The 21,609-nt window shown below is 39.1% G+C and overlaps 1 protein-coding gene across 1 annotated transcript in view; it reads right to left on the bottom strand.

The window, feature by feature from the left end:
- The window catches only part of ABRACL (ABRA C-terminal like), a 38,685-nt gene extending 19,612 nt beyond the window's left edge, over nucleotides 1–19,073 (bottom strand). Inside the window, exon 1 of the mRNA XM_044674621.1 lies at nucleotides 18,865–19,073. The gene's annotated coding sequence lies outside the window, so the exon portion shown is untranslated. The remainder of the gene's footprint in view (nucleotides 1–18,864) is intronic.
- Nucleotides 19,074–21,609: the final 2,536 nt, after the last annotated feature.

Here is a 21,609-nt window from a genome sequence, read left to right as displayed (position 1 = left end):
GTTTCTAGGATCTTTGAAGAATTCAAGAGAGCTCTTTGCCTAGAATTCAAATGTCTTGATCGGTCACTTAAATTATTTTAAAATTAAGAAACACTGCCTCTCAAGAATTTCAGTCATTACAGATGCTAAGGTTCTTTAAATTAAATCTGCAGCACCCTTTACCAACATTCTGAGTGTGATGTGACTGGCATTCATGTCACTGGGTTTGAGTTAAGGTTTTCTTTTCCCAAGAGGACACTGTTAGAATACACATGTGTTACCTGAGAAAAGTTTACATGTTATCAATCAATACCATCTTCAGAAATTAATTTATCAGAGGAGCTAGCCAGTCATTTGGAAGCAACCAAACATGAGAGAAGGCAGCTAGGTTTAGCTAGGACAGAAGGGAGAGGGAAAAATCAAGAGCAATGTGCCACTGGTTGGACAGGTCCAGGTGGGCCATGATAAGATGGGGGTGATCCAGGCAGCTTGGAGGCAGCAAGGGTTCAGGGCACCTAAAGACATGTTCTGTGGTAAAGAGATCTGATCTCTCTGAGTTTCAGATATGTAATTAAAAAAAAAACCTTATCTTCTGTCTTAGAATCAATACTAAGTATAATTTCCAAGGCAAGGGCTAGGCAACTGGGGTTAAGTGACTTGGCAAGAGTTACACAGCTAGGAAGCATCTGAGGCCAGATTTGAACCCAGGACCTCCCATCTCTAGGCCTGGCGCTGCCCCTTCTCTCTTTTTAGACTTCTCTTGTTCAAATAGACCAGAAGATAACATGAGAACTTTGAGAGTGACTTCAGTGAGGCTAAGCACATTTCTAAGGTCAGAGCACAAGGGCTCCCTAAGACTATTTACAAAAATGGGCCACTAAACTCTTTTTCCTCCTCCAGATGCCATAGGCTGCTATGGTTGAAAAAAGAGCATCATAATTGGGCAAAATAAGTTTCTAGGATGCTTATCCTTTTACTGGACACAATTATCTTTTCTCCAACCTACCTTTATTAAAAAACATTTTCTTCAACCCTTCTAGGACCTTCTTGCATGCCTTCTCCATGTTATTTGGATCTTGAGGGGGTTCGTTAGACCAGGTTTACATTTTTTTGGAGCTGAGTTCAGAAGTCTTTGTCAATCAGGCCACCATTAACTGTCTGGTATCCACCTAGTTAATGTGTAGGCCTCAAATAAAGCTTTCAATTTTGCAGTAAATTCTTCAGGCTTTTCTTGCAACTGGAAGAAATTAAATCACCAAGAGCAAAATTTGGTGAGGGACCAGAGGATGTGGACATGTTGGGGAGGGCCACCAGATTGTGGAAATTCCTGTAAAGGAATGAGGGTCTCAAGAGCTTTTCCCTTATTTTAATCCTCTGCGTAGGGCTTCAGGGTGATTTTGTTGGAGTGATGTTCAGCCACCTCCCAGCAAAGGTGGGGGCTATGTTGAAGCCTTTAGTGGGAGCTTTTTTTCTGGGAGGAAAGGGACAGAAGAAAGGCTGGAGAGCGTAACCACAAACCCAGGAGGTCCTCCAGGATTGGAAGGGGCAGTTCCTTTGATAACTAAGGGACTGATGAATATAAGGAACATGGAAGGTCAGGGTTCTTACTTTACTTTTTTTTTTTTAAACCTTTACCTTCCATCTTGGATTCAATACACAGAAGAGTGGTAAGGGCTAGGCAATGGGGGTTAAGTGATTTGCCCAAGGTCACACAGCTAGGAAGTGTCTGAGGCCAGATTTGAACCTGGGACCTCCCATCTCTAGGCCTGGCTCCAGGGTTCTTATTTTCAAAGGCCTTAATGTGCTCCTTTAATTTCTTTTCTGTAAGATTAAAAATTAATATCCAAATACTCCAAGCATTATATTTAACAAGATTTATTAATAATAACTAAAGTAAAAAGTAAGAGTAAAAAGGGTGGTAACAGCCATGGTTCAGGGGGAAAAAGAGGAAAAGAGGGCAGGCTTACCACAAATTTATAGACAACACGTAAAGACATAAGGTGGATGAAAGGAAAAGGATTCTGGGTAATGTAGTTCAGTGGTTCAAGATTTTCTAATTATACATTTCATTCTCATCCTTGGAACTAACAATAGAATCAATTTTCTTTTTAATGACTTCCTCACACCATAAAAAATAGGAATCCCCCTGATGTGGATGTTCGGTTTCAATAGTCCCATGGAAAATCACTAATCTGGGCTGGGTGAGTGGGTTTTCCAAGGGAAATTGTAACACCGAATCATCCCGTGTATAAAAATGTCATTTTCCTAAGTATTGGGTGGCTCTGGGGTCATAAAGTTTAAACATTTTATCTGCAGGCATGCCTGCAGTGGGTTTTTGAAGTCCTGGAACCCATTATGAGGACAAATAACAAAAACAACCACAAACACACAGGGACCTGGGCTAGGGGCATAGGAGACAGGAATTAACCAAATTTTCAATCCTGGTAGGCTGCTCCTAATCTAGGAGAGAAATTTGCCAAAGGAAATTCCTCAGGACACCTCAGGGCATTCAGAAATATGCCCCTTACTTTGGTTTTGCATTCACAACACCATCCTCAAGGAAGTCCTTATGTGGCTGCTGTAAGGGTTAGTGCCAGAGCAAGTAGTCAATTCATAGATCTAATCCATCCCGGAGGAAGGCAGTTAGTGGGGACAAAGGGCCAAGGTTGGCCAATGACCACAGATATCCCTGTCCAGGGAACTGACTTATGATTCCAAGATACCAATATGGATCATAAACATACATGAAATAGTTATAAATACTAGGTGGCAAAGTCATTCCAATTATCTCCGGGATTGGTCTCAGTTACTATCAAGGAAACCAGCTTCTAGAAGACCTGAAACAGACCCCGAGTCAACACGGCCAATTCTAAACCAACCGGCTGAGATGAGAAATTACTCACCAGATTCCCATTTCAGGAAAGATTCCAAGTGGGTGAAGTCTGTGAGGTTTCTGGGTCTCCACTCCCAAACTTGGGATGATGGGAATAACCAGGTAACTGGACCAAAAATTTGAACCAAAACAGGTTTTATGGAGTTCACCAGCAATAATGGCTCTCCCACGCAGGTAGTCACACTTTTCTGGGGGAGACAGTGTGCTTAATAGGATTTGGGGTGATAGAAGAACAGCAAGGATGGGGTGTCTAGTTTATTATGGAGCTATTCCTAGGGTTCTGAGACAGATCTTAAGTCCTACTTGTTTGTCCACTGAACCCAGGATTTTGAAGTTAAGCTAGTTCTCTAGATCAGGGTACAAAATAGGGCATGTTGATCCCTTGTTCAGGGCTGCTTGCTATTATAGAGAGCTAGCCGGGAACATAATAGGAGGGGGGGCATTGATAGGTGGCGATCCACAAGCTGTAGGCAGCTTAATCTGCATCATTGGGGAGTGAACTTTCACATGATGCTGATAAGATCACCAGTGTGGCCAAGACCAAAGGAAAACCTCATCATATCATGTCCTCCAGGTACGTATATCTTTAAGGAACCTCTCCCTACACTAAAAAAAAGCCTAATAAGCAGATGCTATCTTTTCTGCACCTGGGATAAACACTAGAATTCTAACAAGATTCTACTGCATTAGAGCAGTGTCTAATGGTGGCTCCACAGGCCCTGGCATTTGCACAATTGCTAACATAAGGTGTGATGCCTAACATTTGTAGAGTACTTTTTTAACTTCCAAAATGCTTTCACATGGAAAGATCCTTTCACTGTGGACATATGGTGTATGTACTGACTTGCAAGTGGAAGAAGAAAAGCTGCAGCTGTTTGATTGTACACACGCACAAAGAGAGGAGTTTTTGTCATGCAAATGACAAATTCATTAGAATCTATTCCTTGCATCATACAAAGGTCAATGTCATCCTTTAGAATCTGAACAAGAAGTGACAGTATGTCGTAGTTCCCAGGACATTCCAGATGTGCAAAGATATAATTTCTGGAAGCCTTATAACTCAAGAAATTTTGAATTATTTTTTGGATAGATTCTTACATACAAATTCTTAAGGGCAAAATCAGACTTTGATGCCAGCCCCTGACAAAGACAGTGAAGAAGAAAAAGAAATCAGTAATTTTTGTGGCTTATTATCTGTCCATTCAATCATTCCTTCAATCAATTAACATCTACTAAGGTGTTTATTAATTAACATTTATTAAGGTGTTTATTTATTAATTAACATTAACTAAGGGCCTGTGCAGTGTAATGCATTATGCAAGGTGCTGGAGGAGATAAAAGACCTGAGCTTTTATCTATGATGATAAGAACAGTGTCAGGAAGGCAAAGGGTAATAGGCTGAACTAAGTCATTCACATTCTGTTGCTCATTTCCCTTCATGATCAACATTCCCCTTTGGGATCAGTAATACCAGGAACAGGCTAGTTACTAGGACAGTATGGCCAAGGAGCAAATTATGCCCAACAGAGCCACATGGAGATCAAACTCTTAACTGTGGTTTCATTCATTTATTCAGTATTCAACATTTGTTAAACACCTCATATATATAAGCACTGTGACGGGGATTAAGAAGGAGACAAAGCTAAATAGCCATAGTCCTCATTTCTAGGTGTTGATAATCTCCCTCAAGGAGCTAAAACATATGCACAAATAAATATAATGTAGTGAAATATAGTAAGTGCATAAGAACTGCATAAAGAAAGCCAATCAACAAGCATTTGTTTAAAAAAAAAAACAAAAAAACAAAACCCTTACCTTCTGTTTTAGAAATGATACTAAGCATCTGTTCCAAGGCAGAACAGTAAGGCTAGGCAACTGGGGTTAGGTGATTTTTCCAGGGTCACAGAACTAGGGAGTATCTGAGGTCATATTTGAACCCAGGACTTCCTGTTGCCAGGCCTGGCTCTCTATCTACTGAGTCACTTAGCTGCCCCTAAATGCTACAGATATTTAAGGAAAGGAGCCATCAATGTACTGTAACTGGAGGAAGTTTCATGGAGTAAGTGGGACTTGAGGAGCCTTAAGTGATACAGAACACTTAAGACAGTGAGGGAGAAAATGAACCAGGATCATTAACAGTCACATAAACAAAAGGAGGAAATTAGCCAGTAGTTTATGCTGTCAAATTTATCAAGGAGAAGTAGCCAGAGGCTCTTCTAATTAGGCTTCAACTACCAATCAATTTTTGTAATATAAACTGAAAGGAAATAATTAAATGGAAGTAGACAGTGGGTCTGGTTTATTTTTGTTATCCTTGTTTTGATTAAGATTGCTTTTCCTTTTCCTTTTTATGATTTAAAGAAGACAAGCTCTTTCAGACAGACCAAAACTACTTCTTTTACTTAGAAAAATAAGCATACTCTGGGGACAGATAGGTGGTTCAGGGAACAGAAAGTCAAGCCCAGAGACTGGAGGTGCTGGGTTCAAATTTAACTTCAGATACTTCTTGGTTTGGGGGCCTTGGACAAGTCACTTGATCCCCACTGCCTAGCCCTTACTGCTTTTCTACCTCATCCAATCTAAGACAGAAGATATGAGATTAAAAAAAAAAAAAAAAAAGCATCCCCTTCTCTTTATTAACAGGCTAGAAAGATAAGAAAACTAGAAGATAAGGAAAAAACAGGCCAAATTCAATTAAAAATACATACATTAATCACCTACAGAGTGCACTAATGGCAAATGGTTCTGGAAGTGATCGATACAAAGTATAGATAAGTCTTTTCCCCAGATTTCAAGAATATTGATAATCTTGTCAATTCCAACTCTTAATATAATCAATGATATTACCTGTGAAATAAATTGGGATGGGGATGATGGAGGAAAAAAAAGAGTCATGGAAACCAAAAACAAGAAGTGATTAATGATTAAAGCACAAGAATTTTATCAAGAGTTCAATTAGTGATAAATAAACATGAATAGCACTTAGATCTGTCTTACTAAAAAATAGTGCAATCCCATATGTACCAGGAGCTACCTATCAATTAATGATAAATGGGCAAGAAAACCCACTTAGATTTGTATTAATCAATGAAAGATTAACCATTTAGGTACTCTGAGTTACCGCAAAGAGCCACTTTTGATGAACACTTGCTTTATTCCAATATCCCACACTTCAAGACTGCCAACTCTTCACATGACATGGAATGAAAGTTAGTTTATTTGGATGGTGACCACTGAATCATTTTACCACTTCAGGCCTCATTTTCTTCATTTATAATTCAGGAGTTAGAATAGAATAGATGACCTCTAAAGTTCTTTCTATGTCCAAATCTATTATCCTATGACCATACTTTACACAAAATGAATAAAATAATTACCATCTCCCATAATACTAAATAACAGAGCTGTCACTCTGGAGTTTGACATTTCAATACAATGCAAAACTTCAACTGAATCTCTTTAAAACTGAATTAACGTATGAAAAAAGATTTACTTAAAATAATACCGTTAATGCACATCTATACACAATGGTATATTTGCAGTTTCTTCACAACAAGCCTATGAAGTAGGTAGTACATGTTAAATCCCCATTTTTACAGATGAGAAAACTAAGTCTTGAAAAAAATGAAATTACTTGCCCACAGTAAACATAGCTATAAGTATTGAGTTTACTCAACTAGTTAAGTATCAAACATAGTTAATAAATATCACAAATAGGATTTGAACTCATGTCTTCTGACTCTGAGTCCTGTCTCTGATACATACTAACTATATTAATGCTATTGTTTAGATGTTTTTCAGTCATATCCTACTCTTTGTGACCCTTTTTTTTGGTCAAAGATACTGAAATGCTTTGATATTTCCTTCTCCAGCTCATTTTACAGATGGAGGAACTGAGACAAATAGGGTCAAGGGACTTGCCCAGGATCACGTGGCTAAGTATCTGAGAACAGATTTGAATTCAGAAAGATGAGTCCTCCTGACTCCAAGTCCCAGAGCTCTATCCACTGCACTACATAGCTGCCAATAGGCAAGACAGTCGTTTAATCTCACAGAGTTCTAGGCACTCCAAGATTAAAAATAGAGATAAGTTGTTGATCTATATAGTGAAGGGAATTTCCACATCCGAAGTTCTCTACACTTACAAGATCATACCCCAAGTCCCAAATCCCCTTAAATAAATTTTTAATGTCATAATAAAAACCAACCATTAAAACCAACAAATAAAAACTAACATACTTTAAAAGTTAGGAGTTCTATTTTAAATTTCTTTTGCTAAAGTTGTCCCTTTGTATATATAGCATCTGAATGCAATTGTATTTCAATAGAATTGAGTGGATTTCAAACCTTTTTGATGGTATAAATACTTCTGAGCACATTCCCCATACCTACATTTATGTTTAGAAATGTATCTGCATATATCAGTGTTTTAGAATATTATACACATAGTGAAATACATAAAAAGAAATTATAAAAGGATAAGATAAAGATGAACAATTTTAATTTTTAATATTATCACTAATACTAACCCCCTTCTCACAAAATATTAATATTTATAATATATTTTATTTATTCTATTATTTGTTTATTTTATTATAATTTAGATATTTTAGTAAGAACAATGTGACTGAATATGCTTTGCTATTTTAATTTTTTTTGATAAATAGTTTTAAGGTCTGGCTCCAAGTTTAGTTTATTCAATATTTGATTTTATGGACTCCCGTAACTGAAAGATAATTCACAAAGATTTGTATATTCAAATGGACGCCTTTACATGCATCACTGACTATGCGTACCAAATCGTGATACTCATTTTTAAATTTCATCCATGAAAATGAAAATGTGTTTGTTCTGCTAGTAAATTTCCATCTTTCTGGATGCCAATCATTTGTTCTTGCAAACTAACCAGAAGGTGATGCATTTTAATATTTTTAACAAGTGGGTTCAAACCTACTGTGAAAGTCTTTATTTCGAAGATTAGAGATTAGAAAATTCTGGCTATAAGGTTTTCGAGTGTATAGACACGAGTTTTTATGAGTGATGCCTTTAGATCATTTTTGGCAACAAAAGCTTTGTTTTTTGAATTGTCTTGCTAATCATGATGGTTTGCTAATAATCACAAAGTACCATATATAGCTAAGGCAAGGTTTATACTTATCAAAAGGGGATATTAGTCCAAATTTCAAATAATTTTCTTTGTAATTTCTAAATTACATTTTTAAACTAGATTCATCTGATTAGATTATCACTGTTTTCACCTTGTAATATGGCTGACAAAGAACTCAAACTAGAAGATGCATCAGCTTAGTCATTTTCTTGTATTCACATTAGTACTATCTTAAACTTATCACAGTACCTGGCACATATAGGGCAGGCATTTAATAAATGTTTATAAGTTGATCTTCAGCCTTTGTTTTCTTTTCAGGTATTTTTTTTTTAAACCTTACCTTCTGCCTTGGAACCAATACTAAGTAATGGTTCCAAGGCAGAAGACTGTTAAAGGCTAGGCAATTGGAGTTGTAACTTGTCCAGGGTTACAGAGATAGGAAGTGTTTGAAGCCACATTTGAACCCAAGACCTCTCAAATCTAGGCCTGGCTCTCTATCTATTGATAGTTGCCTAGTTGCCTTTGAGGTACCTTTTTAAAAATCACTTCTTAAGGACCAGCTAGGTAGCTCAGCAGATAGCTTGTGACAGCCCTGAAGTTAGGAGGACCTGCATTCAAATGATACTCAGATACTTCCTAGCTGTGTGACCCTGGGCAAGATACTTAACCCTGATTGCTTAGCTCTTATTGTACTTCTGTCTTAAAATTGATACTAGGACAGAAGGTAATGGCTTAAAAAAAAGTCAATTTATTCATTTTGAAAGAGACGGTTTAGTTAAAACTAAATAACACAATCTGTAAATCCACTTAACTGGCACATATAAACTACAATATGTCGAAATATATTAAAATTGGATAAATGAAAAAAATTGGATAAACGAGAGAGGATGCAACTGTTAAACCCCTATGTGTTGTGGAACTCACACCTTCCTCAGGTGTGCTTTGTGGCACGTGACCATGTGACTTATAGACAAAGCAATATATTAAATATTAGTAAAGCTTAATTCTGGGGCAGCTGGGTAGCTCAGTGGATTGAGAGCCAGGCCTAGAGATGGGAGGTCCTAGGTTCAAATTTGGCCTCAGACACTTCCCAGCTGTGTGACCCTGGGCAAGTCACTTGATCCCTATTGCCCACCCTTACCACTCTTCCACCAAGGAGCCAAAACACAGAAGTTAAGGGTTAAAAAAAAAAGTAAAGCTTAATTCCATTTTTCTGGATAAAAAAATATATAAGTTGAAATATTTTATTCCATTATCCTAATGGGATCATCTTGAACAACCTCCATGGTACATGCGTCCTACTTTGCAAACTACCACCCTAGGGAATAGATGCTAAACAGTAGAAAGAGCAATGGATGGCTGTGGAATTAGAGGTCCTAGGTTCAAGTCCTGCTTCTGACACAACCTATATGATCTTGGGCAGGTCCCTTAATTTTCCTATGCATCAGTTTCCTCAATTGAAAAATAAGAATTGTAACAGATGGTCTCCAAGGTCTCTACCAGTTCTGGTGCTGTGATTCTATGACACGACCCATATGCATAGAATTTGGTGGGGTCTTAAAGCATTGTTGTCTAATGAGTTTTCTAAATCTAAACTATACCATCATCTTACCATTTTCACATGCATATGCATCGAGGAGAACTAGCAGTACTCAGCTGTGTGAGCAGCTCCGCATTATGGGCTGGCATTGCCTCATGACAAACTTAAATTAATTTGCACAGGAACCATGATAGTGGTACTAAGGTAATACTCCTAAAAAAGAAAGAAATCTTCATACTCCACTTACTGGGGTTTAGTGCACTTCCAACCTTTCACATCTAAAGAGAAGATTGGAAAAATCTGTTACTGGTAGACTCAATCCTTTCTTTCCTGCATCCCTCTCATACCTATTGTTGACCTTTCCTCTTCTTATGCTAGGTGCCTAGTGCCCTACTGTTCCTGGCTATCCGAAACCCCCATTCTACTCTTCCCCAACCTTATGGCAAAACACACACACACACACACACACACACACACACACACGCACGCACGCACGCACACGCACTGAATGGTCCCCTTCAAGTTTGTCCTCAGAAGCTATGACTGCTCCAAAATAAAATAAAATCCATGCTTATTAAACATCTTCTACATATAAAGTTCTGAGCTAATTAATGGGGAGATACAAAATAAAGAGATCATTTTTCAGAGGGGCATATGACATTTACACAAGTGAATATTACATTAAAAAAATTAAACTGTGATAGGGAGAAATTTAAAGGGTTCTTTAGTTCCTCAGATTTTCTCAGAGCACTTTAGATTTCTCCTTACCACATTATTTTTTTGTCATATGAATTTCAGTTGAAAGAATCAGGAAAAATTTAATGGAGAAGTTTCTATCTGAGCTGGGCCTTTAAAAAAAAAAGAGGGCTTTAGGCAGCTAGGTAGCTCAGTGGATAGAGACCCAAGCCTGAAGATAAGAGGTCCTGGGTTCAAATCTGTCTCAGATACTTCCTAGCAGTGTGACCCTGGGCAGGTTACTTAACTCTTAATTTCCTAGCCTTTACTGCTTTTCTGCCTTGCAATCAATACTTACCAATTCTAAGATGGAAAGATTTTTGTTTTTTTGTTCTTATGAGTTCAGGAGTTGGAGGAAGGATAACTAGTGGGAAGCTAGGTGACATAATGGTAAAATATGGAACTTGTGAGTTAGGAACACCTGAGTTTAAATCTGGCTTCAGATACTTTCTACCTCTGTGACCCTGAGCAAATCACTTAGCCTCTCTCTTCCTCATTTTCTTTATTTATAAGAAAGGGGTAATAGTAGCACCAACTTCACAGGGTTTTCATGAGGATCAAATGAGATAACATTAAATAATGAGATAACATCAAATGAAATAAACTTTGAGGTGTGCTTTGCACGTCTTAAAGAACAGGATTGTTATTACCATTCCCGAAGGCATTAATATTTTTAAATAAGCCACATCACTCCCCTCTCCAAAACAAACCTCTAATGGTAGCATTCACAACATAATGGGTCAATTAATTACAGAAATGGCTCAGACTAATCAGATGGTCATTTCTACATTACATAGAAAGAGCACAGACTAGAAGACTTTGTTATTGATTTGCTATGTGATTTTGGGAAAGTCACTTTCCCTTATTTCATCTTTAATGAACCAGAGAGACCTTGTCTTATTTTTATGAATGACTTGAATGATGACATACAGATTAAGCTAATCAAATCTGCAAATGCCACAAAATTGAGAGGGATATTCACTACTCTAGGAGCTATAATAAAAATTCAAAATGATCTTCATAGGCTGGAAGCTTATATTCTGTTGTAGTAAACAACACATAAAGGGAAGCTGGAAAAAAAGAGGAGAAAGGCAGAATGGAGTGAAGATGTTTGGGTAGCAGTGTGGAAACCTGGTTCTGGGCAAGATAAAGCAAAAGTTAAAAGTCTTGCATCACAGGAGTAGCATTCAGGGTTTCAGGCTGAATGTAACTGGCATGGTGTGGAAATGACAAGAAAGCAGAATATTATTCCTATTTTGCAAATTAAAATAATAGAGTATGAAAATAACTGTAACCCCATATCTGTTACAGAACATGAAGTAAAGAGCAAAAGAAATAAAAAGAACCCAATAAGACCTGCCAAATTAAATTAACGTAAGCATTGATACCTAGAGACTTCAATGCCAAGGTTAGGATAGGTAAATACAGGGAAAAATATATTGGAAAATATGAATCAAGAATATGGATAGTCAGACAGATCTATCCATGCACAATAAATCTGATTGTTGTTGTTCAGTTGTTCTCAGTCCGACTCTTGCAAAGATACTAGAGTGATTTGCCATTTCATTCTCCAGTTCAATTTACAGTTGAAGAAACTAAGGCCAAAAGGGTTAAGTGACTTCAAGATCACACAACTAGTAAAGTATCTGAGGCTAGAATTTTACTCAGGAAGAAGAGTCTTCATAAAAAAAAGAATTCTATCCTCTGAACCACACAACTACTGTGTTTGTTGTCTGCCCATTTCCAAAAAGGACCAGTAACATCATGAGATAATATCTTTACTTGTGCATAAATCAGATTTAAGAGAGGTAAATTTGCACAGTCATTGGTTTCACTCTCTCTTCCAGAGTCATCGAAGTCCAATGGCAAGACAAAAGTCATGATGACTGGTGATGGCCCAGGATACAATGGATGACCTTGGCATCTTCAGTGTCTGGCCAAGCTCTAAGTACTCCACAGTGCCTGTTTCATCTGCCTTCATGGCCACTGGAAAAAACTGTTCTTATTTACCTATTCCACTGATACAAATTTTCACATGCTAGGAGCAGCCATCCTCTATCTCAGCAATGGGTCTAAGGCCAAGTAGTTCACTCAATCCATTTTTAGCCTGTCTGTCAAGACAATTTTACCAGAATGTGCTTGCTGTGTATGCTTCAGCTTCTTGGAAACCCCAAGGAAAGAGATGGGTGACAAATAGACACCAAAAATAGATGAGCAGCTCTGCAAAGGACTTGGCAAGCCCTCATACCAGTGGTGTTAGTCCTCCCTAAACACCTGATATGATTAGGGGAAGACAATAGCAACAGAGAAATCAAAAAAGGCTTCACATAAAAAAACAGTGCTTAAAATTAATGTTGAAGGAAACAAGGGATTTTAAGAGATGTTCGTGAAGCCACTTATTTAGGGGACCTGGATCCCAAGCACCCTAGTGGCAGGATATAAAAGTCACAGAGTCATATGGTGTGTCTGACAGCTGGACTCCTAGGTTCTCCATCAATGTGGGCATACTGGGTATCACTGTGGCAGAGACAATGTAACATGGCCCTGGAGGGAGGAGCATTTTTGATTAAAAAAAAAAAAAGAGCTCAGGAAGGAGAGTGGTCCTTTTGTTTCTCCCTTTGAATGAATGACTTTTGTCTTGCCATTGGACTTCTCTGGGGTTTTGCTCTCTCTGAGCATCTCTGGCAAACCTCAGCCTGAGCAGGCTAAACGGAGAATCAGACTCAAAGTTAGAAAGGCTGAGCTCTCTCTCTCTCTCTCTCTCTCTCTCTCTCTCTCTCTCTGTCTCTCTTTCTCCCTTTTTTTTTACTAATAAATGGTTATGAATCTAGTAATAAGTCTCTAGATTAATTTTCATAATGGATGGAAGTGAGGAGGGAGTGCATTCCAGGCATTGCGGACAACAAGTGAATAGGCACTGAGGTGGGAGGTGATATGTGTGTAAGGAACAGCAACCAGTTTGGCTAGACTGTAGAACTCCAGAAGAAGAAAAAAGAAGAAAGGAGGAAAATGAGCAGAAGAAAGAAGAAAAGAACAAGAAGAAGAGGAGGAAAAGGAAAGACAAAAGGAAATGGAGAGAGAAAAGGAGGAAAGAATAAGTTAATAAGGCTGGAAAGGTAGATTGGCTCTTATTATCACCAACATCATCATCATCTGCCAGGTTGTGAAAGATGAGCCAGAAAGTAAGTTTTATTTGATGCCAGAGTAGGGGAGTAGGGGAGTATCACAGTCAGACGCAAATTTTAGGAAAACCACCTTAGCAGATGTATAGAGATTGGACTGAAATGAGGTTACAAGACTACTTAGGAGCCCACTGCAATAGTCCAGTAAAGATGAAGAAGTCTTGAACTAGAGTAGTAGCTGTGTGAGCAAAAAGGAAGGGGCACATGCAAGAGATGCTGTTTAGATACAAACAAGTTTTGGCAATTAAATAGACATGAGGAATGAAAAAGGGTGAGGAGTCAAGAATAATATTAACATTGAAAACCTGAGTCACTGAAAGGTTGGTGATGCCTTTGACCAATCTAAAGAAATTTGGAAGAGGGGACAGTTTGGAGGAAAAGATAAGTTCTAAGACACTGGGTTTTGCTTGATGAACTTTCACCTTTTTTTACCAAGTCCTAGGCCTATCACAGCACTTCCTAGCTCTCTTCAAACCATGGTACCATGCTCCAACCTCCCTTTCCTCCACTCTCCAACTCTTGCTTCCCTATACATGTTGTCTTCCTCTGTAAGACTGTAAATTCTTTGAAGGTTTTGCTACTGTTGTTCAGCCCTTTCAGAGGTGTCTTTGTGACTCCATTTGACATAAATGATACAAAACCTAGATCAAACAAAAAAGTCCCTGAAAAATTTGAATTGACTACATAGAAGTCAACTACACCATGAGACAATAAGAAATACTAAAACACAGTCAAATGCCTACAAAAAAGGAAGAAAATTTAAGGCAAACACAAATGATCTAGAGGGGAGAATTCTTAGACTACCTGAAAACTATAACCATATAACTATGGAGCCATTTTTTCTGGATTTGTGTCACTATAATAGGAATTTATGGTAGGCTTTTTTTGTTGTTGTTTATTTGCTTATTCTTTGGACGTGATTTTAGGACTAGTCTCAGTGTAGTTCTGAAGGAAATGTTTGTTCTGGGCTTATACCCTCTTGGGTACTATCATTGCTATCTTGGTTGGGAGGTGGGGGATATTTAAATGTCATATTATTCCAATATGGACATATGGACAATAAGGACAACTCATCTGGAGGCTTGCAAACTTTCAGTACTCCCAAAGTGGTATGCTCCAGGCAAACTCTGATCACAGCCCTCTTGGCCTGAGCTCTGTAAGTTTGTGACCTAGGTTTTTATCTGGGCAAGCATTATTAGTACCTAAGAGGGCACAAGCCTAGAACAGACATTCTCTCCAGACCTATGCTGAAGTTGTGCCCCTTACCCATCTCTCCTAGAAGTCCTGTGGGTTTTATTGCTCAATTTTGCATAGGAGAATACTTCTGGGGGAAGCACATGTTGAGTTATAGCATAACTGACTGTATCACAGTCCCAAGCGTGATTGTAGAGCAGTGGCAAACCTTTGGGACAGGAGCTAAAGAGAGCATGAAGAGCACTCTCTGTGAGCATGTGCACTGTTGCCATCCCCGGCCAGAGTTTGTTACTAGAAAGGCAGAGGGACTTGGGTGGAGCTGCTCCCTTCCCCCTCTCCACCATGCCTGATGACATTTTTTCATATCACCTGCCCCTCTGCCTGGCAGCCCAATGGGAGCACTTTCTTCCTCTCCTGTGTGGGTTATTGGGGAGGGAGGCTGTGTGTGGCACTCTGTCTTGGGGGGCATGGTAGGCAGTCTCTAAAAGGTTCACCATCACTATTGGGTGAAGGGAATTTATACCTTTCTCCTGGGGTTGCCCATGGGATATTGCCTTGCCTGCATCCCTACTTTCCTGCATAGGCTACATGATTCTGAGTTTGAATTCAATCACAGAAGCAAGGACTGTGTTCCAGGAAATCATAGGGTAAATTGAGTCACATGGGTAGAACAGCAGCTAGAAAAATATGGCAGTCATGGGGGGGGCAGGGTAATCTTTCCAGCAATATTCCCAGGACTGCCCCCCTGGATGGCACAGGCAAAATAGAGAGCCATGGTTGGCTCCCGAGACATCACCTGTGAGTTAGTGGGCAGAGAATAGGTTTGATAAACTGAGGTATGAGCAGATTCCACTGTCTCTGATTCCATGTTTAGTGCTGACTAGACTTGCCTATGAGAGGGTCTAGGGGGCCCTTAATGGCAGCCATAGGATAGCAAGCCAAATGGAGCAATAAGGAAAGTACCTTTTATATCTCTCTCCAATTTTTTTCCATCTTTCTTTCCCTACTACTTTTGATTTAATAAAATTATTAATTTGAGGCCAGTCTCATAATTTTCACTCTTACACTGTCCTAGAGGAAGTAGAAATGATACAAAATTGAACAAAGAATAAAACAAAAAACAAAAAACTCTGGATGAGACAGTGTACAGAGTTAAATTCATGTCAGAAGATGCACAATTGCAAGGGTGGTAAAGTATCAATTTACAAAGTATCTAAAACAAGAAAAGGTTAACAAGTGTGGAAAAGAGTGTAGGCTTTTATTTCCCAAAAGGGCAACAGAGAGAATAGCAACAACTACTCATCTATGTGAATGCTTTCCTATTTATATAAAATGTTCATGAGAATCATATGCCTATGAATCAAGAGCATTCTTGAAGTGATAATTAATAGGAAATAGGTTTTCACAACTCGTTTTCCTTAGAGGACTGGCATTTTAACTGAAAGATGAAGAGAATGCTATGATCTTCTCTCTAGGTTTTGCTAGACATTGCTCTCTCCTGGTTCTCTTTGTACCTTTGTAAAGGAATGGTTCCTCATTCTCTTTTTTCTAGAATTTCATCCATGTCATGTTAACTAAATGTGCAGGGCCCTTTATATTATCTTGGGCTCTCTTTATTTTATCTCTTTAATGTTTCTCTTGGTAATATCATCAGCTCCAATGGATTCAATTATCATATCTCCATATGCAAATAATTCCCAAATTGACTTGTCTGAGCCTAACCTCTCTGCTAATTTCCATCCAGTCTCACATCTCCAACTGCCTTTTTAGATACCTCAAACTCAATGTCCTGTAGATAGATATCTTAAATTCAACAAGTCCTAAACTGAACTTGTTATCTTTTCCCTCAAACTCTTTTTTTCTTCCTGGCATAACACCTTCATCTCAGTCATCCAAGTTTGAAATCTAGAGTCATCTTCAACATCTTGCTCTCAGTTCCCATCCCCTATATCTAATCAGTATTCAAGTCTCATCATTTGTAACATTTGTAACATCTTTAATATACACCCTTATCTCTTCTAATAACTGCCACTTCCCTGGTATAGGCCCCTTTATCATCTCACAGACTATTGCAACAGCTTCCTCATGGTCTTCCTACCACAAGTCTCTTCCCCTCCAACCCATCTCTATCAAAGTGATCTTCCTATAGCATGAGTCATCACCATCCCTCATTCAATAAATTCCAGTGACTCCAGAGTAAACTCTATTGCCTCTAGGATCACATATAAAATTCTATAAGGTGTATAAAGTCTTTCATAACCTGTCTACTTCCCACCTTCCTATAGTGTTAGCTAAAATAAATAATAGCATTTATATAGCACTAAAATGCTGTGCATTTATCTTATTTAGGTCTCACCACAATTCTGTAAAATAAGTTCAATTATTATTCCCACTTTACAGATGAGGAAACAAGCTAAAAAAGGTTAAACAATTTTCCCAGGATCGAATAGCTAACAAATATCTAAAGTGAAATTTTTAACTTCAGGCTTCCTGACTCCAATTCCAGCAATCAACTGCTGTGATACACAGGTGAAGAGATAATAGCCCAGGGAATAGTTCCAGAGAATTGGGTAAAATACGTAATGACATTTAGAAAATACTGTGAACGCTTTATGTGGCAGAGCTTTGTTCTAGTTTGCATTTTAGCAAGAGAAAAAGACAGTTTTTACACATTTCTTGGCAAAATTGCTAGAATTATGGAGGGAAACAGCATAAAGAGAAGACTAGGATCCAAATAGGCAAGGGGAAAATTGAATGAGAAAATTGGCATGGGCAGAATGGGGCACAAAAGGAACAAGACGGTTGAAAGACATTCAGTACAGGGACGAACTACCGAAGAACGAAGCAAATGCAAGAATTCATTAAAATGTATATTAATTAGCACCAATAATTGTGTCAGGTATTAATTAGGAGTTTCAATAATTAAGAAACCCAAGGGGGGAGTTGAATTCTTGGGACTCCTGGAAACAAGCTAAGATTGCTGGCCAAAATAAAGATAACACCAAGGGGTATATTAGAAGAATAAACATCTGTCATTTAATAAACAAGGGGTGGAGTCGGGGAAGTTTTCCCAACAACTGTCTCTCAGGGTAGTATCAAAAATACTCCAAGGTATTAAAGTTTGCTAGGGCTAAGCACAATTCAAAGGCCATGAATTATAAGCCCTTTGTGTTTAAACGAAGTGCTGGTTAAGAAACATCATGGCAAGTATTCTTAGCAGTCAGTTAACAGCAGTGCAAGAATGACCGGGTTTTTAACTTCCTCCCAGATTTGCGCTTCCGCCCACCTTATTTGATTAGCCTGGGCTCTTAGAGAGCAAACTGGAGGAGGTACTTAATTCTCCTTAGCCGGGATGATAATAACGGGGAGGTGGGCGAGAGTTTGGAAGATCCCATGATCACCCCACTCTTCAATTCCTAACACAGTCCTAGGATTCAACCAGTTGAATATCTCGGAATAAAGGGGCCTTGAACACAAAAGCCATTGTCTCCGAAATCCGCAGGCAGACAGGAGCAGCCCACGCGCAGCAGCAGGCAGGGAGGCGCCGGGGAGTGCAGCGTGAAACGAACTAAGGGATCTACCAGAACGGAAATAGGGCGGGCGTGGGGTGGGGGTGAGGGGGACAGCCGTATTCTCTCAAATCCCCAGCCTCATTCCAGACTCCGGCTGAAGCAGGGAAGCACACAGCCGCACCCCAGGGATAACATTCCAGGATCCCCTTCCCTGTGGCTGACGTTTAAATTCCTGGAAGTAGCCTCTCAGGATAAGGTTTCCTCGTCCCCTCCTTACTTTAGGGGTAGGGGGGGATGTCGAGATTCTCAGGGCAGACCTGACTTCCAAGTATAGATCAGACCAGAGGCCGGGTCATACGGGAAACAAAACTGCTGCATAGCTTTCCCTATCCGCTCCCCATCCACCCCCACCCCAGGCTGGGCTCGGTCCAGTGTCACGTGGTCCCCGGTGCGGAAGTGTTGCGGGTAAAATAGGGCGAATAGAATACCCCTATACATACTTTCTAGGGGGAGAAATCCCACGTACCCCTCCCCCAAGTCCCTAAATCTCCAACGGTACCCTCCAAACTCCCAGTTCATTTCGCTACTCTTGGGTCCCCAATCCCCCCACAGCTCTCCATACACACTCTGTCTCTTCCCAAACCCGGCAAACCTGGTCTCCTAAGGGTTTTAGCCCTTGAACTCAACTGGGCTTGCAGGATCAGCCCGCGCCACTCACTCACCTTCCAGTCCTCGGCCACTCGTTTGAATGGGGTGGTTTCTTTCTTTTTTTTTTTTTTCTTCAATGAAAAAGGTTTTCGATGACTGCACTGAACGAGTTATCTTCAGCCAGGCGCCGGGAGGAAGAGTCGCAAGGAAGGAAGCTTATGAAATCGATAGAGAAAGGCGTCTGAGGGGGAAGAGGGTGGAGAAAAAGTATGAGTTAAAGTGCCTAGGAAAGGGGCCGCCCACACTCCCATCCTATAAGGAGGGGACCAACGGGAGAAGACAGAAGGGGAGGGCCAGTCCCTAGTCTGGGAGAGGGGGACCAACGCTTGGATTAAAGCTACTATTAACTTCTGCAACTTCTCTCCTTCGACAAAGCAATTAATTTTGGCTTCTCTGCATGTTACTAAAGCGTTAATAACCAGCCAAGCAGTATTCAAAGTCAGTTGTACTCAAGGGATATTCCCTCTAGGAAAAAACACATATCTAAGAGCAAGAAGTGAAAACTGGTATTGATCCTCTGGGATCAGTTCTGAACCCGAGATTTCATTAGATAAAACCCTAAATGAGGAAACCTTCTGTTAATGCAGGTCGGCATCTTCTATGAATCTTACAGAGAATTAAGACACTGAAAGATTGAGTAATTTGCCCAGTAGAAAACAATATTTCAGAGGAACTTGAATACAGGTCTTTATGACTCAAAGAAATTCAGGGTGTGAAAAATCAACTGATGGATTTCTTTCTGGATTTAAACCTAGATCTTCTGTTTCCAAATATAGTGTGCTTTTCCCACTATTAGTCACCACTTTAAAAAAATCTAGACTGCTAAACCATATATCTACTTTTCTGTTTCTAAATAAAAAAAGTTCAACAGCAGACATTTGGTGGTGGAGCTACGAGGAATTGCAGATCTATGATTTATTCAATCATCCTTGAACTCTGGCCGTTTTTTGACAGTCAATCATCCTCTTTTCAGCAATATCCTCTTCCCTCTAGGGTTTTGTGACACTGCTCTTCCTTAGTTCTTCACTCTTTCTAACTACTCTTATGTCTTCTTGTCAGATTCTCACCCAAGTCACTCCTGCCACACTAAGAGATACTTCTAGGATATGTCCTGGATCCTCTTCTTTTCTCATATACTAGTTCTGCAACTTCTGCACTTCTGTTTTTTGTTTGTTTGTTTGTTTGTTTGTTTGTTTGTTTGTTTGTTTGTTTTGAGCTCCCTATTTAGTTGAATCCCAGATTTACTTGTCCAATCATAACCTCTTTCCTAACTTCAAGTCTTGCATCTTCAGCTACCTGATGAACATCTCAATGTATCTCATTTGATTCTTACTACAACTCAGCAAAGTAGGTGCTTCTATTATCCCCATATTACATTGAGGAAACTGAAGCAAACAGAGGTTAAGTGACTTCCTAAAGGTTACAAAGCTAATAAGTATCACATATGAACGAACTCAAGTCTACCTGACTCTAGGCCCAATATGTTCTATCCACTTTGACTCATAGCTGCCTATGTGCCAGGCACTGTGCTATTGGTAATAGAAGTACAAGCAGAAAAAAGGCCAGTCCTTGTCCTCAAGGAGCTTACATTTTTTTTTGTTTTCAATGAGTTTTCTAAAATAATTTTTGTTTTGTACAGACAAAACCCATGTTACCAAAATTAGAAGGGAAGCAACAAATTGGGGGAAAAAATCTTTATAACAAAAAACTCTGACGAAAGTCTAATTACTCATATATACAAGGAGCTAAATCAATTGTACAAAAAATCAAGCCATCCCCCAATCGATAAATGGGCAAGGGACATGAATAGGCAATTTTCAGATAAAGAAATCAAAACTATCAATAAGCACATGAGAAAGTGTTCTAAATCTCTAATAATTAGAGAAATGCAAATCAAAACAACTCTGAGGTATCACCTCACACCTAGCAGATTGGCTAAAATGACAGCAGGGGAGAATAATGAATGTTGGAGGGGATGTGGCAAAATTGGGACATTAATGCATTGCTGGTGGAGTTGTGAACTGATCTAACCATTTTGGATGGCAATTTGGAACTATGTTCAAAGGGCTTTAAAAGATTATCTGCCTTTGGATCCAGCCACAGCACTGCTTGGTTTATACCCCAAAGAGATAATAAGGAAAAAGACTTGTACAAAAATATTTATAGCCGCCCTCTTTGTGGTGATCAAAAATTAGAAAATGAGAGAATGTCCTTCGATTGGGGAATGGCTGAGCAAATTGTAAATGGAGGAATTCCAAGTGAATGGGAATTACCTCCAGGAACTGATGCAGAGTGAAAGGAGCAGAACCAGGAGAACATTGTACACAGAGACTGATACACTGTGGTACAATCGAACATAACAGGCTTCTCTACTAGCAGCAATGCAAGAATCCAGAGCAAGGCTGAGGGACTTATGATAAGGAAAACTAGCCACATTCAGAGGAAGAACTGTGGGAAGAGAAACACAAGAAAAATAACTGCTTGAACACATGGGCTGATGGGGATATTATTGGGGATATAGACACTAAACAATAACTCTAGTCCAACTATCAATAATATGGAATTAGGTCTTAATCAATGATACATGCAAAACCTAGTGGAATTGTACATTGACTAAGGGAGGTTACAGGGGTTTGGGGGAGAGGGAAAGAACATGAAACATGTAACTATGAGAAAATATGCAAAATAATAATAAAATAATAATAATAAGATAAAAAATAATAATTTTTGTTTCTTATTTCACCATGATATTCCCTGTA

This window comes from Gracilinanus agilis, chromosome 4, assembly GCF_016433145.1.
Source record: "Gracilinanus agilis isolate LMUSP501 chromosome 4, AgileGrace, whole genome shotgun sequence".
NCBI lineage: Eukaryota > Metazoa > Chordata > Mammalia > Didelphimorphia > Didelphidae > Gracilinanus > Gracilinanus agilis.
Note: the sequence above shows the minus strand (reverse complement) of the source record. Positions and strands in the feature narration are given on the sequence as shown.